The sequence below is a fragment of the Urocitellus parryii genome, chromosome 2, assembly GCF_045843805.1.
Source record: "Urocitellus parryii isolate mUroPar1 chromosome 2, mUroPar1.hap1, whole genome shotgun sequence".
Taxonomy (NCBI): Eukaryota; Metazoa; Chordata; class Mammalia; order Rodentia; family Sciuridae; genus Urocitellus; species Urocitellus parryii.
The window spans coordinates 154,923,173-154,942,210 of record NC_135532.1 but is presented as its reverse complement, the minus strand read 5'-3'; the positions used below and the strand labels follow the sequence as shown (position 1 = coordinate 154,942,210).

Below are 19,038 nucleotides of genomic sequence, written 5' to 3'. Positions count from 1 at the left end.
ATAAGTTATTTAGAGATTATTTCAATAGTAGAGAATAAACTTGTGGTTATTTGCAGTTGAAACCTCAGGTACCCAGAAGTCTAATCAATGTGAGCCACTGAGAAAAGCAGGTAGAACTGAGGGTGGTCTGGTTGCATCCAGGGGTTTGTCAATGTAATGTACTATGTCTTCTTCGTTTCTTCTCTGGTAAATTTTATGTCAAGCTCTATCCACAATCAGACATCAAAAATGAAAGAATATTGCTACTGGTAGAGTTCAGTGGTAGAGCACTTGTCTAGCATGTGCGAGGCCCTAAGTCTGTTCCCCAGAACTGAAACAAACAAAGCCACCACAATTAAAAATAAATATAGTTATTATGTCCATCTACAACTAAAAATATTTCAAAGAGAAAAATAAAAATAAATTCCTCCCTTCCTTAAAAACAAGAACGAGATTTTAAAAAATTCTTTGCCCCATGGTTTTTTAATATAAACTGAAAGGATAAGTCATACACTTGGGAAAAGTTGTAGTATTTTTATTCCTATTCCCATCAGAATAGAACAACAAAGTCTGCACATTATTTGTAACTACTAAAATTATTATTCAAAATATTCTACTATTATACAAAGAAAAACCTGATATATATACATATATATATATATATATTATGATCATATTTTATTTAGAGGCATTTAATCAGATTGTTGAGAAGAATAGATAGAAAAGTATTGTACAAATAAGTAGAAATTAACTTGTCACAATTTAAAAATTTTGGCACAGAAAAGACCCAAGTGAATGCAGTTAGAATAATTCCTGAAACTGATTTTATATCAACTATGAAAAAAATAAATTAAGTCTAAATAGATAAATTCTTGTTAAGTTTTGATTAGTTTTTAGATGAACAAACCTACTTTGTTAATGGACATAATATTCAGAACTATGAAAAGTTCTTATTTCCTTCCTTCTTAGGTGGAACACAACTTAGAATTAAATTTTCAAGAATTTTACCTGAATAAAAATAATTCACTATGTAGTATACAAGTTTATAATTCACTGTGTATTATACAATAGTTCCTCATTATGACAATGATCCCTGTGACATCAGGAGAGCATAATATCAGTTTCAATGATAATGAGCAAACTAGTAACCTAAGTCTCCTCTTTAGAAAAAGTTACAGATGGACAGGTGGAACACTTGTTTTTGATTCAGACTTAGGTAATTTGGAAAATTCTACTAGCCATAGGAAACAGAACATCTGGAAATCCATTTAAAAATATAAAGAAACGATCAATTTCTTCACCTTCAATGAATCTAGAAGCAGACTTACTGATATTAAAGTTAGACACGTGTCTTGCTTTTTCTGTGATAATTTTAGTTCCCAATTTTCAGGAGGCAGGGGAGGGTGCAAGAGGAAAGATACTGGGGTTTTAGGATGAAGAAACTTTACTTCTGAGCTAAATCTCCAGCAGGTTTTATTTTTAATTTTAAGATAGAGTCTCATTAAGTTGCTTAGGGCCTTGCTAAGTTGCTGAGGCTGACCTTGAACTTTCAGTCCTCCTGTCTCAGCCTTCTGAGTCACTGGGATTACAGACATGCACCACCACACCTGGCTGAGTGGAATATTTTTAAAGTGCCCCAATCTATTCTCAGAAGTGCCCTATCTAGATGATAAACTATTATGATGACTATGAGGAGATTTGCTGGTGAATTTCATTCTTCAAAGTCTTAACCAGCAATGTGTGTAACCCCAGCTATACCAGAGGCAAAAATAGGAGGATCATATGTTCCAGGCCATCCTAGACATCTTTTAAGTCTGTCTCAAAATAAATAATAATAATAATAATAATAATAATAATAATAAAAAGGGCTAAGGATGTAACTCGGTGGTACAGCAAACTAGACTCAATCCCCAATACTACAAAAAAAATTTTAAAAGTGCCATAACTCATTCCAAAGGTATCCTATATATGAAAGACTGGCACTCTCATCTGAGGTGAAATAATATGGGATAACTCGCAGAGAATGTGTACAATTCCCCTTGTAGGAAAACCTTCCTTTTAGGCATCTCTTGCTAACCCCACATCATCCTACTTTATCCTGATGAAACAAACTCATCTCTCTGCACACAGCAGCAATCTGTGCCTCATTCATGCAAGTTGCTGTAACAACATCAGTCAGTTGTTGACCAGGTATTCTGTAACTATAAACAAGTCATCTCCTACCAGGTAACTAAAAATAGAACATACAAAACTGACATTCTATTTCTTTGAACATATGACACTCTATGTTCAAGAGTGCAAATGTTAAGCACCATAATAATAAAATGACAGAGATGGTAGTTTTGAGAATAAACAAGAAAACTGGAAAGTTAATATGTAACATCACAAAAAATGATGAGGGTCATTATGATATTCATTATGATTTTTACTTCATGGATTGCCCATAACAGTAGTCTAGGCGTATATTTTGAAGTTTTCCAACCAAAGTAACCCTATAATGCAGAGATTATTGGTCTTGTTTTGCAAATATAGAGACAGAGGCTGGAGAGATTAAGTAGTAATTAATCTAAGATCACATAATAAGTGACAGATCAGCTTCTAAAGTCAAGTTCTAATGATTCCAAGGCCTATGGCTTATTTTAACCAGCATTCCATGCTGACTTGAAATATTATTTTAAAAAGCAAATAAATGTACCTGAAAATGTATTTCCATGAATGCATATCCAATAATAGGTCTAAAAATCTCAAAATATATTACCAATTCCTCACTCTAAACAAATTTATATATGGGAGAAAATAACCTGTAACCCTATAACATAACCACTAGTATCATTTTTTCATTCATGTGTGTAACCACTTTTGTAGAATATTGAATTTTATACTTGATTTTTCATTCTATCATTTTTTTTTTAAATCAATTTGTAAACTTCATGAGTTGTACCATGGATTGAACTCAGGGACACTCAGACACTGAACTACATTCCCAGCCCTATTTTGTATTTTATTTAGTGACAGGGTCTCACTGAGTTGCTTAGGCCCTTGCTAAATTATGGAGGCTGACTTTGAACTCATGATCCTCCTGCCCCAGCCTCTCTAGTCACTTGGGTTACAGGCTTACACTATCATACCTGGCCTACAGGAGTGTCTTATAAACATGTACAATTTGCCTACAAAGAACAGCATTTGATATAAAAACTGATCTAAACATTTAAGAATTGTGTGTAGTCACTTCTGTGGGTTAAGACATGAATCTCAGCTAATCATTCTTTAATGTTTCTGCTTCTGATCATTTGCATGAATATACACACCATCAACAATGTCCTTCATTTAGCCTGCCTTCTCTCAGCAGCCAAATAATATCCTTGTAGCAAAAGGACCTTCTGATTTGGAATATTCTATTTTCACCTCTTCTCTTTCTCTTTTAAGTTAACTTCTCAGTTCAAAGTGGCTAGCCTCCATTGAACCACCAGAATACAAATTTCCATGTTTTTATCCCAGTGATAAGAATCTCAAACATATTTACCTGTCTAAGAAGTGAATTATGTTAGGATTCTTTAATTCTTTCATCACCAAAAGCTCATTAAGGATCAGTTCCTTCTGTGGGTGTTTCTGTAAATTAATCTGTTTAATAGCAACCTATAATGGAAACGGAATTGAAAAACAAATCAATGATTTTCCTCATCTCTCAGGAAGTAACAAACACCAACCAGTTAAGAATTTATAGTACCACATGATATTTATTATATAGTGAAATTATGAGATTATAACTGACAAAGTAATATTTTTACTTGCACACTGACTATATACAGTGTTTTATACTACCCAGACCTAAATATTTTCTAATTTTTCTTGAAGTTGATTAGCCAACCTAAGCTCAGCCCAGTGCCAGGAATTCATCCTCTTTTCACTCCAACCTGGAAAAATATTTTTTAAATACTTGCATATTCATGACATGATTCCTTATTTGTTCCCCCTAATGTGAGAATGGTTATAAAATTACCTAGCTTAATTCTTACAACATATCCAACTTAAAAATATATTCTTATTGATTTTGCTTAGCTTTATCTAGTTTTTCTCCTAAACAAAAATCTAATATACACATCTAGAAGTATGAAAAACGTTGCTACCTTTTGACCCAGAGCCACATGAATCGCAATAAAAACTGTGCCAGAAAACCTAGGGGAAAAAGACACAGTCAGAATTATGATGTCTAAATCATAGCCATTTATAATATCCAAAGACTTTGCCCTTCTCACAATTGAAAAAGGATCAAAGAACACTTAAGGTTTAGCATCTTAAAAACAACAATAAAAAAGAAAGAAAGAAAGAAAGAAAGAAAGAAAGAAAGAAAGAAAGGGAAAGGAGTAGGCAATCCTTGTAGCCAGAACTTTTATTTGAAATATTTCAGACCTACAAAAATATAGGAGTAAAAGGTAAAGAATGAATGCAACACACTCATGAATACAGTTCCCTGATAAAGAAACAAGAAACTACAAATAAACTTGAAGGTTCTTGGTATGTCCTATCTTATGGCATTCCCCCTCCACTCAAAGGCAACCTGTATTTGGTGTTTATCCTGTATTTGATGTGCATCATTTCCATGGACTTTTCTATACTTTAAACCATGAAGTTTCTGTTTATGTATTTCTCTGCAATTTGCTTTTTAAAATTGATCTGGCTGAGTATGGTGGCCCATGCCTATACAAGGGCTGGGGAGGCAGCTCAGTGGTGGAAATTTATAAGCAAGTTTCCAAAAGTTCTCATTCTACATTCTACTAATTCATTCTAAATTCACAGAATGCTTTCTAGAGATTAATAACATTGCTCTCAAGCAATAGAGGAAAGAGCTTAGTATACTTTAAAAAAATTGTTGAACAAAATCAGAAAGGCAGACTCAAAGATCAATACTCAATGATAGTATTCAAGACCATTTTATGTATTTATCTATTTTTTAGTAGTAAGGATTGATCCCAGGGTGCCTTACCACTGAGCTAACTCCTTAGTCCTATTTACCTCAGGATCTAATTAAATTCTTGAGACTGGCTGAAAACTTGCAATTCTCCTAACTCAGCCTTCTGAGTTGCTGGGATAATAGGTGTGTACCACCATACAAGCTAAATGCATGGGTTTTTGCTTTGCTTTTGTTGTTTGCAACTCAAGGGATGGAACCGCGGACCTCATGTATCCTAGGCAAATGCTCTACACTGAACTACATACCAGCCCCAAATCAATGACTTATGGCCTATCACCCTGCAATAAAATTGTTTCTTAAATATATCATGAGCAATTTTTCCATCTCATAATCCTTTGCCATCTATGAGAAATAACATTCAAGAAGAAGCAATGATATAAAGTCATTGCTAACAAGTAGGAGTTTTGAGTTTTTAATAACTGCATTATGTATTTACACAAATCCAATAAGGTACCACTCATAGAATACAGTGAGCGCTCAGTGTCAGGGGGAAAAAGAGAGCTCATGCTGAATACCTAGTAAATAGTGAACAATATGACAATACAATCAGAAATACTTACCCTTGTCCAATTTTTTCATATTTTGTATATTTTGTATTAGGGTCACCAATGCTCACAATAGTTCCTATTTTAAAGAACAATAACAACAAAACATTAAAAGCTCACTCAAGCATTTTAAAGACAAATTAATTTTGGTATCATTAAACCTTCTTAATAAACTCTACTGATTTTAAAACAGTGGTTTTCAAACACATCAAGTTTCAACAATAATTTGTTTCAAACAAAACACTGAAGAAATGGCAATTCCAGCAGGATGTGGTGGCATGTGCCTGTAATTCCAGTTATTCAGGAGCTGAGGCAAAAGAATCACAAGCTGGAGACCAGTCTTGGAAACTCAGTGAGATCCTGTCTCAAACCAAAAAATAAAAAGGGTTGGGGTATAGCTCAGTGGTAAAGTAATCCTGGGTTCAACCCCAAGAATAGGAATAAACAAAAACTTGGCAATTCATGGGAAATTCCTCACCCTATTTTTCTTCTCTAGTGCCTGTCTTAACACTAGTGATAAGCTATGAAACTGGATCAGTAGTAATAAATGATAGCCAAATGAATAACTCTAATTGGTTTTCTGACTATTTCAGTATATCTCCTTTCAATATATTTAGTAAACCACCTCCTACTGTAGAGATTACTCTAATAAGAATTAATCCTGTACCTATTTTAGGAATGTTCAACATCAAGGCCAAGAAATGCTAAAATTAGGAGGCTGGATATAAAAACATAATGTAAATTCTTATGACCAGTAAGTCAGAACATAAGAAAATCACATTAAATTTTTACTTACTCAAGACCAAAGAAGACATGGACAATATCAAGGAAACTCCCATGAATAATCTTATGTAGGTTCTTAATCTCAAATTAGCTACTAAGGTGCCAGCCAAGAACCTAAGGGCATAAAGATATGGGATGTGATAACTATGGTAACAAATGAATAGTCAAAATAATATTCAGGGTTTTTTATAGCAGCAGCCCTCCTAAGAGAAGGAATATTATATACAAATATATATAGGATACCACAGTCAAAGCAGTTTCATATTGGAAAGCACCGAGGAATTAAGAACAATTAAATGTTGAGCATGTAGGTGCTTGTAGGAGCCCACGTATAAAGTATTTTTCCTTGAGCCTTCTAGGTCACATTGTTCTCTTTTTTTAATATTTATTTTTTAGTTATTGGCGGAAACAACATCTTTGTTTTGTGTGTGGTGCTGTGGATTGAACCCGGGCCGCACGCATGCCAGGTGAGTGCGCTACCGCTTGAGCCACATCCCCAGCCCTCACATTGTTCTTTATACTTACTGGAGCCTTGTAAACAGACCTTATTGTTACCCCTTCATGGAACTGTTTACATTATTTATAATCCTGGATTCAGGCCACTGACAGTAAATGAATTAAAAGAGACAAGGAAAACATGTTTTTCCTTGGGATATATCCGGTTACTACCAATTTCTATTTTGAAAAGCTGTCAGTTTGGACAAATATATACAAACCTCTTTGATAAGATTTCCAACTACACCCATGTACATATACTTGAAATTTGGTTCATAGGAAAGAAGTTTTGCTCCCAAAGAGACTGACTTCACTATGAATACATACTACATTTCAAATGCCGTGACAAACAAAATAAATATTACTGTTTTGGGGTGGTACTGGGGGTTAAATCCAGGGGCACTTTACCCCTGAGCTATATCCCCAGCCCATTTTATATTTTATTTTCAGGCAAGGTCTCACTAAGTTACCAAGACTGACCTTGAACTTGAAATCCTCTGCCTCAATTTTCTAAATTACTGGGCTTATAGCCATGTGCCACCATGCCCAGCTCACTACATTTTAATGGAAGTAATTACTCCTATAGGGAAACGATTTTTTTCTGACTTAAGGTAAAATAAAAGGCATATATTACAATCCAACTGGATATTTTCTTTTCTTTTTTGCAGTGCAGGAGATAGAACCAAGGGCCTCGTACACACTAGGTAAGTGCTCTACTACTGAACCATATCCCCAGACTTGGGCCAATTGTTTTAAGAAATATTAATTCATGAATAATATGAAATGAAGGTAACATACTTAATTGCTCCATAATCTCTTAGTCAGTCAAATTTGTCTTCTTTTTCTGTTTTTCTGAAGACTTGGCACCATTGTCAACATTTGAATCACCAAGAGGTGCAGGAATAGGGTCAGTTACAGACTGTGTGGAAATCTACAGAGATATAGTTCATTATTTTCAGATATTCTTACTGACACACTATTCAGTTCCTTAATTTTTAACCAAAACTAAGTTATCTCACTTATTGTTCTAAAGGACACACAGTACTAAAAAACATGTATTAAAAGAAAATGTGAGACCTTTTTTTTTTTTTTTTGCCATAGCATGAATGAATTTAAAAGTGTAACTAGCAGCTGCATACAGTGGTGTGTGCCTGTAATCCCAGTGGCTTGAGAGAGTGAGATAGGAGGATTCCAAGTTCAAAGCCAGCCTCAGTGGCTTTTAATGAGGCCCAAAGCAATTTAGTGAGGTCTTGTCTGAAAATTAAAAAAAAAAAAAAAAAAAAAGGTAGGGGTCGGAAATAAGAATGTGGCTCAGTGGTTAAGTGCCCATGGCTTCAATTCACAATGCTAAAAAAAAAAAGTTTAACTGCCAAAATCGCAGGCCCATAAATAAAATTTATGTGTGCCCAGGTCCAAAATAGTATAACAGGGTAGAGTGCTTGCCTAGCACATGTGAGGTACTAGGTTGATCCTCAACACCACAGAACAAAACAAATAAATAGGTAAAATAATTGTGTCCATCTACAACTAAAAACATTTTTTAAATGTAAGAAAATTTAAAAAAATAGTATAACAACATAGTAAAACAGTAGCACACTTCAAAAATAATTTTTTAATTCAAAAAGATAAAATGCAAAAATGAGAAACCTTGATGTTGAGATAACTGTTACTAATTTTCACAAAACATTTTACACAAATATAATGCCTACCCTCCCTTTCACCTAAACAAGCCAATTGTAAGGAATGAAAAAAAAACATAGCCATCCATCATGAGATGAGGATCCCATAGCAGTCCTCAAAGTTCTGCCTGTGCAATGCACTGTGTGCCACCACATCACAGTCCCCTGCAAGTTTCTTTAGTAGTTCTTCCTTCCTGGCTCCATCTGAGGTCATTACTATCAAAATTCTCTTTAGCTGGTGAGAAATTTCATGCTCATCTGTCTTTTGAATGACATCAAGGCTTTCAGAGAAATGTAGAAATGAGAAATAAAATATGTAATCTGGACAAGAGGAAAGATCCAAGTTGTAGGTATAATAGTTATCCACATTATGAAACAGAAAAACCAGAGAAAGAGATCACTTTTCTGGAAAAGAGGGAAAAATACAGAAAGCAAAAACCTAGTAAGTTAAGTATTCTAACTTTTAAAGAGACCATTAGATTTTTATTTTTGAAAAGAGTAAGTTTTTGATGAGCCATCTTTAGGTAAAAATCTTAATTTCATCTTGAATTAATTTTCTCATACTAAAATATTTTAAATTTGAAGGCTATTTGAAATTACCACTGAAAGTCAAAAACAAACAGCTGTTTTCAGAAACACACATGCACAGATAAGCACATGGGTCATTAACCAATCACTCACTGATTTTGTATGATCTGGTTTTGGGCCAATGACAGGAGGGGTGGCCTCTTCATCACTATAAACTTCCTCTGTTATTACTGCTAATGTTTCTGAGCCATTGGTATTCAGCCGCATTCATCACAGGAGCAAAAGAAGAGAAGCCAGTAAAATTAAAAGGTTAAAATGTGAACAGCTCTCTATTTATAAACATACTTTAAGAAGCTATTTTTTAACAGCTAATTTTTAAATGATTAAACCTCACTGGATCCAATATAAAATTAAAAATAAAGGTGATTTTATAAAATATGGAAAAGTAAATACATGAAATAAATGTATTTGATAACTCTTCTTGATATTTATCAAATGTATTTGATAAATACTCTTTAGAAATATATTAAATAAGTACTTACCTCTGATGGCTGAATTTATTTTAGAAAGCAAGATAAAAACAGATTTGTTTTCAGGAACCTAAATTAGAGCAAAAAGTATAAGAAATCCATTTTTAACTTACTACTGGTGCTCCAGAAAGGAAGGCATCCTTCTCTGAATATGAAAAAAAAGAATGATAATAATTCATGAAAGAAAGAAAAATATCATAAAAGAGGAGCAATGAAATTTCTTAAACTGATTTCACTTTAAATCCTCTTTACAAAAAGACAGTAAGAGTAATATAAATGATAGTTTAAGACTATCTATTTTGAATGGGTAGGGTGAGCAATGGAGATTGTACTCAACCACTGAGCCACATCTCTAGCCCCATTTTGTATTTTATTTAGAGACAAGATCTCACTGAGTGGCTTAGCACCTCACTAAATTGCTGAGGCTGGCTTTGAACTCAAGATCCCCTGCCTGATGTGGCTCAGTGATTGTGTGCCACTGAGTTCAATCTCCAGTACAAACCCCACCCAAAACTTGGATCTTTTCTCTTGTTCAGATTACTTATTTTATTTCTCATTTCTACATTTCTCTGAAAGCCTTGATATCATTCAAAAGAAACTCAGCTATTAACGCTATAATCATAATGAAACCTTAAAAATACATTTTATAAAACCTGAATTGATCCTTAAAATGGCTGAATTTTATGGTCTGCAGAATTTACCTCAATAAAGTTAATAAAATGTAAAGGAGGCCTGGTGTGGTGGCACACCCCTGTAATCTCATTGGCTCAGCAAGCTGAGGCAGGGGAATCTTGAGTTCAAAGGCAGCCTCAGCAATTTAGTGAGGTACTAAGCCACTCAGTGAGATCTTGTCTCTAAATAAAATACAAAATGGGGCTGGAGATGTGGCTCAGTGGTTGAGTGCCACTGAGTTTAATCTCCAGGGCCTACCCCACCCCACCCCCCAAAATGTAATGGAAACTATACCCATAAATCTGTATTAAAATAAAACATTCATTGTTTAAGATACTCTCTCCAGTGAATTGCCTACCAAGGAACAAGGGGATATAAAGTCACCAAACATGGCATATATAAAAAGCATTATTTTTAACATAAGTTTTTTTTCTAAAATGTAAATTACTTATTAGTTGACACCAAACGTTTTAGGTAAAAGTCTAAGGATAAAACCTGAATTGATTTCCTAAGGATACCAGATTAAAGTAAAAAAGGTCAGGATCAGTATTACTTGGCAAAGAAGTCTACTTCTTCTTTGAACACAACCTTTGATTCTGTGATGATGGAAACATATAAAATACAATTAATTCAAGACACATATTCATATTTTTAAGTTGTAGGTGGATACAAGAGCTGTATTTTACTTTATTTTTATGTGGTTCTGAGAATCAAACTCACATATGCCAGGTAAGTGCTCTACCACTGAGCTAAAACCCCATCCCTTCATTATATTATTTTTAGAAACTAGACATATGACTTTAGAGACAGAGAAACACATTAAATAAAAGAAACACTGGGAGATGTAATTGGCAAAATCTACACTGAGATAAACAGGACAAAGGATCTTGCATCTTTAAAGCACAATGCAAGGAAGAGAAAGCATGAGAACCAGTGTGGAGAAGGGGAATCTATATCTCAAAAGACATCCCAGAGATTGCTAAAGTAACTGAAACACATGAATTTGATTCTGATGCTGATTTAAACAAGCTATTTTTTTTTAAAGAAAATCCATTATTTTCCAATTCTTACCCAAAGATATTCCAATTCTGAGGTATAGATCCTTTTAGTTCATTTTTGAGTAGAAAAACTTTTTTTTACTCCAAGGTGAATGCATTTATATAGCAAAACTTCATTTTACACCACTGACAATAAACATATCTCTAGCATAAACATGCCTATAAATCCAGACTTTTTCCTACTGAACTGAAATCATTTAAAGAAATGAGGAAGAAAAAAACTCCAAATAAAGGTAACAACATATTACAAGTGTAAATCCCACTATCATTTTAATTATAATGTATAAAAATTATGGAAAAAATTTAAAACATCCAATTCCATTTCTAACAAAACTATGAGATCAATGTAATTCTTAGACTTCAAATGATGTTCAAGATCAACCAGTTTACAAAAAGCAGAATCTATGTAGGAGAAAGTAGGAATCAAAAATGTAGCTTAGCCTTTTATTTTTTCAGAAATAATCTTTTTCTTTTGCAGTCCTTCACAATTTTCCATGTGATTCAGTCTTTTACCACTATCTGATGTCTTACCAGGAGAAGTAAAACTTAGATTATTCTGCTGTATTGTGTTGGAGTCATAGAACTTTAAGACATCCAGAAGAGCTTGAGGATTCTCCTTTTGCTCTAGTTTGGTGATACTGGAGATCTGTACCAATTGAGCCCGTTGCTCTGGCATACCCTAAAATAAAGAGAAATTAATAAATGTATTATGGTTTGAATTGCTCTATTAAAATAAATTTTCAGAGATAAATACCAAAATACAAGAAACAAACCAATATACGTAATTTTAGATTTGACTATATTTTAAACGGTCTACTTTTCTGTATCTATTTTGCAAATGAGCAGGAAAAAACAAAACAGAGTACTGGGAATGGAGCGCTAGGTTTTTGCAGAAGAGAGGGACAAATATAAAACCTGTATGTCTTCCTGTTATTCACCCATCACAGTGGCTCCTAATTTAAATGGCTTAATCCAAGAGCAAAAGTCAGGGTACAGTACCCAGGAAAAAGGATGCTTGCTTATGTCTGGGTCTGATCTAGGCTTTAGACAAATACAGAACACAGGAAGGCAGTCCCATTCCAACTTCATCATTTCAGGAAATAAAAAAATGTAGGTAGGGCTTCTAAACTAGGAACCTAACTTATACAGTGTTTTCTGTTTCATAGCTTTTTGAGGAGTGAGAAACCAAGGATTGAACTCAGGGGCACTCAACCACTAAGACACATCCCCAGCCCTTTTTAATTTTTAAGACAGGATCTCACTAAATTGCTTAGGGTCTAGCTCAGTTGCTGAGTCTGGCTTTGAACATGATATCCTCCTATTTGAGCCTCCCAAACTGCTGGGATTATAGTCATGCTCCATTGTGCCTAGCAACACATTACAGTATTTTCCCCCTAAATCCATTCAAAATGGTCTAGTAGTCCATTACATGGTCATGCCATATTTTAACCAATTTACTGCTAATGACATTTAAGTTGATATTTTGCTACTTTTTGCTATCTAAATAATGAGACAAAATCCTTAATCTATGCTGTTCTACACACTTGTTAAAAATTGCATTTTGGAGTCAAAAGACATAAAGGTTCAACTAGCAAATTCATTTGTGACTTGGGATATATACATAAAGATTTTATTTTAATTTATTTGGTTTTTATTTTTGTTGTTGTTGTTGTTTGGGATTGAACCTAGGTCCACAAGCACTCTAGGTACATGCTAAGCACTACCATAAGTTATACCTCCAGTCCCAAGATTTTAATGTTATGGAGTCAAATTAGTTTGTTTCATCCCCCATCCTCTGTAACAGGGATTGAATCCAGAGGTCCAGAGGTGCTTTATCACCGAGCTTCATCCCTGTCCCCTGATTCTTTTGTAAATTTAGAGACAGGAGCCTTGTTAAGATCCCAATGCCTGCCTCAAAACTGTGATCATCCTACCTCAACCTCCTAAGTCATTGGGATTACAGGTGTGAGCCACAGTGCCTGGCTTCACCAATTGTTACTATTTTTATTATTATTTTATTGTTTTTTGAGACATAATGTCTCACCATTTTATCCAGGCTTGTCTCAAACTCAAACTCAAGGAGATCCTTGTGCATCAGTGTGCAGAATAGTTGAAACTGCAGGCATGTGTCACCAAATCAAGCTTTTATGTTCCAATTTTTAATTTTATTAATATCATTTTTTTGCATTAGTGGGAATTGAAGGCAGGAATATTATAAAACGGAGATACATTCTCAACCCTTTTTATTTTGAGATACTGTTTTACTGAACTGCCTAGGTTGGTCTCAAACTTATGATCCTTCTGTCTCTGCTTCCTGAGCTGCTGGGATGATAGGCATGTCACTATGCTCAGTCATCTTAAATTGCTGTTTTTTTATTCTGGATGTCCTGTAATATGTAAAGTGTCTTATCAATATGAGATTTTACAGCCAAGTGTGGTGGCATGTACCTGTACTCCCACCTGCTCACAAGGCAGAAGCAGGAGAAACACTTCAGCCAAAAAATATGGGACCAGTCTGAGCATCACAGGAATCCCCACCAAAGGCTCAAAACAAAAGGGGGGGGGGGTGGGAAGTGCTGTACTCTGATAACCAATAGTGAGAAAATTTCCCAAATTTATACATAGGGATGTTCGTGGGGCTCAATGGTTTGAGCTCTTGCCTAGCATGCTCAAAGCTACAAGTTTTTATCCTTATTCATATTAGTAGCCCCAAAGCAGAAATCTAAACAACTGTCCAAATCCATTACACAATGGTATATATATATATATATATATATATATATATATATATATGGAATATGTATACGTATATGTGTACGTATATTTTACAGTACTGAGTGGTTGACCCAAGGACATTCTACCACTGATCTATAACCCCAGCCCTTTTTTATTTTGAGACTGAGTCTTGCTAAATTGCCGAGGTTAGTTTAAAACTTGTGCTCCTCCTGCCTCAGTTTCCTGAGGTGCTGGAATTAACCAAACCTAGTTTAAAATCTACTTTCTAGCTAGTACAGTAGCACACACCTGCCTTCCAGCACGTAGGACATTTATATATGAGGATTGCGTGATCATAAGTGCTCAAGACTAGCCTGGTCAACATAGTGGATCCCCATCTCAAACAAACAAAAATCCTACAAAACTGATTGTCAATTTATCTTTTCTTTTTCACTGCAGAGGATTGAATCGAAGGGTGTTTTCCCATTGACTTACATCCCCAGGACTTTTAAGGTTTGCTTTAGTTTTCATTTGGAGAAACAAAACAATTCTCTTTTAAGTTAATGATCCTCAACTTGTGATCCTTCTGCTTCAGCCTCCTGTGTAGCTGGGCTTGTAGATGTGCACCCCTGCACCCAACTCTATTGTCAGTTTTCAAATATGCCTTACATTCATTGCAGCTACCATACTGACCATCATCTCTCTAAAGCTTACTCATGTTTAACTGAAACTTTGTAATTTATGACTAATATACTAGCCTATTAGAACTAATTAATAAGTAAGTTCCCTTTCTATTTTATGAATAGTTTCAGGTGCACTTGGTATTATTCAGGCTGTTGGGTGTTCGCTCCTCTCCTCTCCAGCCCTTGCCAGGAAGGCAAAATGGTCAGTCACTGCAATTATTACTGTTGCCACATTTTTAGGATCAGATAAATGCTAAATGTCTGGTCCAAGGTCAAAGAGTCAGGCAGTATTGGTTCAGGAGCTTGGGTCTCCAGGAAGCAATGACCTTCCCTTCCAGGAGGGATTTGTTCCATCCCCCCAGACATTTCCCCCACTCCCAGGAAACATGCTTCTCTGAATCTAGGACAGACAGGCAGAGTAGCCCTAGGGACAAGAAAAATCCTGAGTATATAACAGTCATGGGGTCTTGGCATTCTCACCAGGAGAGTGAATGAGGACTCAGGCACGAGAGGCCCCCATGTGAGGCTCAGGAGATGAACTTCTGGTGCACATCCTTGCATTGCGGGGTGTTAAGCATGAATGGGAGGCCAAGCCTCTCCTAGGGCCTCCCACTACAGCACTGAACTGATGGGAAGTTAAACACAGTGTCAGAACATAGGGGTTCTCCATAATGTCCACCTCATGGTTCAGAGTCATGTCCCTGGGTGTCTGGACGCAAAACAAAGAAACGGCTGGAACACAAGTCAACACCAGGGCCCATGGGGGGGAGGGCACTATATATTACCCACCCCACTGCACTCCTAATGCTTCACTCCAATGTTTCACATGGTACATCAAGTAAATATTTCCATTAAAAAATTAGAATCTTCTTTAAAGCATCAACTATTACCCTAGTCTCAGTCCTCAGTAATAGCTTAGAAAAATAGGGTCTAGAAAGGTAAGGGACTGGCCCAAAGCCAATCAGAAAGTGCTTCCATTTTTTTCTGTTTGTCTATCCAGGGACACGTTCCTATGCTCTGAAGCCCTGTGATCTTGACCAGGTACCAGGTCCACAATCCCACTCCTTATGCTCCAAGGGCATCAGCTTCAGGGACAGCCCAATCTGAATGGCTTCTTCTAATACATGCACAGCCCACAGGCACCCTCTGTTTCAATGCACACCCACTACTCCTTACCTCCTGTAAAGGTGCAGCCTCAACACCCCTTGGGGGACCCTGGGTTGGAGACCTGGGCCCAGGGATCTCTATGGAATGTTGTGCTGGGGAGGACACCTCTGTTGGCTCCAATTCAGTCCCCAGCTCTATCTGGAGACTCACAGTTTCTGACATGTACCTGTGGAACAAGAGGCCAAATGTAAGGGGTCACTGTCCACCTTGGCCTCATCTAGGCTGCAGTTCCCCTCCATTTGGGGGGGCAAGAACCTCTAAAGGCAATGAAGAGTAAAACTCCCAGAAGCTCCCAGAGTTCCCTGTAGAAACCCCAAAGGAAAGGAACATGAGTGTCATGGCCTGGGAGCTGGGGTAAAGGACTACAGGAAAATGACCCAGCTTCACCCACCATACCAACCCCAGGATCGACCATTTGAGCCCCTGGTTTAGCAACTTACTTGGGTCCCAGTGGCATACACATCATAATGTAACAGATAGTGGCACAGCCCTTGTCAAAGGGGTTGTCATGCTGGAGGGAGATGGGGATGGAAAGAGGAGCTCAGAATCAGCAAGACTGGGCAAGGCCATCTCCCAGTGACCCTCCCTAAGGTGGTCAGTTAATCCAGGACTCAACCCAGGCCTGTGGCAAGACTTCAACAGCAGGGGAGCCCAAGAGTGACCCAGGGCCTCCCACTTTCCCAGGCTCATAGGAAGAGTGATTTCCCTTGACCCACTTGTGAGCAGCTCTCTTCAGACCAGTGCTGACACTGCACCCACATCTCCTGCCTTCTCAGGGCTCCCTCATCACCTTTTACCTCCCTTTGCCACATCCTTGCTTTATGTCCATTGGCCATACATGTCCTCCCGCCATGTCCTTCCAGATACCTTTCAAGACATTTCTAGTGATGCTCTGCTCAACTGATGCAAAGATGGTGTCTCCATCCTGCTCCCACTTTGCTTTCTCACCTCTTGATTTTTTCTAAAAATGTACCTTCATTGAATCTCACTATTTGAAAAGGCAGTATTAGCAGGAAAACCCAATCATATTTTCCTAGTCACAAATTAGATGGTCCAGGAAAACCTGGGCTGAAGGCCTTCAATACTCAAAGCAGAAAACAGCAAGCTCAAAGTCAAGTCCTCCCCTGGACTGGATTCTACTCTCCCTTATTCTATTTTCTCTTTCCCTTGACTTTATCTATCAGCCTCATCCCCTCCTGCTCCAAGACCTGGTTGAGTCTCACCCCTACCTCAAGAGCTTTAGCTAGCAAATATTCTGGAACAATGGGAAATGGCCCAGCAGCACCTCTGTCCACCCCCAACTTTCCATTGCTCACACATGAAAACAGTGGTTTTCAACACTATTCTGCTCAAGAAGGAAAAAGGATTCCACATCAGAACACCTCTGGAATGCGTCCAAACAGCAACACGAACCATCATGCTTTATGAAGTTCTGCCTCCTTTAAGGTGGTCACAGCACTAAAGAAATTAATATCCTGCCAGGCCTAGTGGTGCATCCCTGTAATCCCAGTTACTTGGGAGGCTGAAGCAGGAGGATCACAAGTTCAAGGCCAGCCTCAACAACTTAGCAAGGCCCACAGTAACTTAGTGAGACCCTATCTCAAACACGATATATCAAGAATTGTGGATGTAACTTCAGTTGTAAAGCACTCCTGAGTTCAAACTGTACTACCAGAAAAAATAAATTAATTAATGGATGGCATTACAGCAGATTATGCTAAGTGAAGTTAGCCAATCCCCAAAAAAACAAATGCTGAATGTCTTCTCTGATATAAGGGGGTGACTCAAAATGGGAAAATGGGGTAGGGAGGAAGAGCATGGGAAGAAGATTACCTCTAGATAGGGAAGAGGGGTGGAAGGGAAAGGGAGGGAGAAGGGGAATTGCATGGATGGTGGAATGAGACCCTCATTGTTATACAAAATACATGTATGAAGACGTGAATTTGGTGTCAACATAATCTGTATACAGATATATGGTAAATTGTGGTATAAAGGTGTATTAAGAAATGTAAGGCAATAATAATAATAATAATAATAATAATAATACTCATGTAATAAAATTTAAAAGAAGAGAAAAAAGACATATAGCAGATAAGAGGGTGAGGGACTATAAGAATCAATTAAGACAAGCCTTATAAAAAAGGCTTTCTCTTTGTAGTTATTATTGTAATTAAACATCTACTTCCCACCACCAGTCTATTCATTTTTTGAGAGGAGTGAACATACTTTATTCATATCTGTATTCCCAGGGAATGTTATAATACCCACCATGTAGGAAAGAATAAATCCTTTGCATTAAAGTAATATTTCTTGCTGGAAAAAAAGGCAGAGTATTAAAAAATACCAAGTTTTTAAATTTAGAGAAAAAAGTTTAATTAAATATGGATAAAATATAGAAAAAGTGGATTGCACAAAATGTATAGAAAAATGTTGAAAGGAATGATAATACATTTTTAAGAACTGAGCACTAAATTTCAATTACTGCCCCCCACCACCACCCCAGGGAATACTATCAGACATGAAGAGAATCAAACAATTCTGAGGCAGGCAGAGCAGTCTCTCATGCTGGTTCCACTCCTGAGCTCCTGATCACATTCTGTGTCTCAAAAGACCTCACAATCAACAGGACCAAAATCAAGTGGTATCTTCTAGTTGTTTATCTTCTGCCCAACTTTGTGCTCCTTCTGCTTCTTCCCCTGAAGTTGGGGGCTCAGGGCATCAGGATTCTCTCTTCCTTTATCTCTTTTCTTCCATCTCAAATGTTGATTCTTTTGTTTGTTGGTTCACTCATTTATTTAAATATTTTCTTTGTATGCTGGGAATTGAAGAGTCCAGGGCCTTGTGCATCCAAAGTACATGCTCTACACTCAGATAAACTCCAGCCAGAAATATTTCAGGGCATCAAAAATGCCTCAGTCAAACCAGACATCTTAGTATATGCCTGCAATCCCAGTGACTCAGGACGCTGAGGCAGAAGGATCACAAGTTCGAGACCAGCCTCAGTAATTTAGTGAGACCCCTTTTCAAAATAAAAAATGGAAGCGACTGAGGATGTAGCTCAGAGGTATAGTGCCCCTGGGTGCAAAAAAATAAACTCCAGTTACTACAGCAGGTGTTGAAAACACACTAAACAGCATGGCCACCCTACTCTCAGGGTGCTAACAGCAGCTTCAACATGAGGCCCTGGGCACCTTGGGGAGTGGCCAAGGTAATGCAGCAAGAGGGTATCATG

General features: G+C 36.8%; 1 pseudogene; it reads right to left on the bottom strand.

Annotated features, from left to right (window-relative positions):
• LOC113195064 (serine/threonine-protein kinase PAK 2-like) overlaps window positions 1–16,659 on the bottom strand; it is a 30,523-nt pseudogene extending 13,864 nt beyond the window's left edge.
• Between the last annotated feature and the right edge of the window lie 2,379 nt (window positions 16,660–19,038).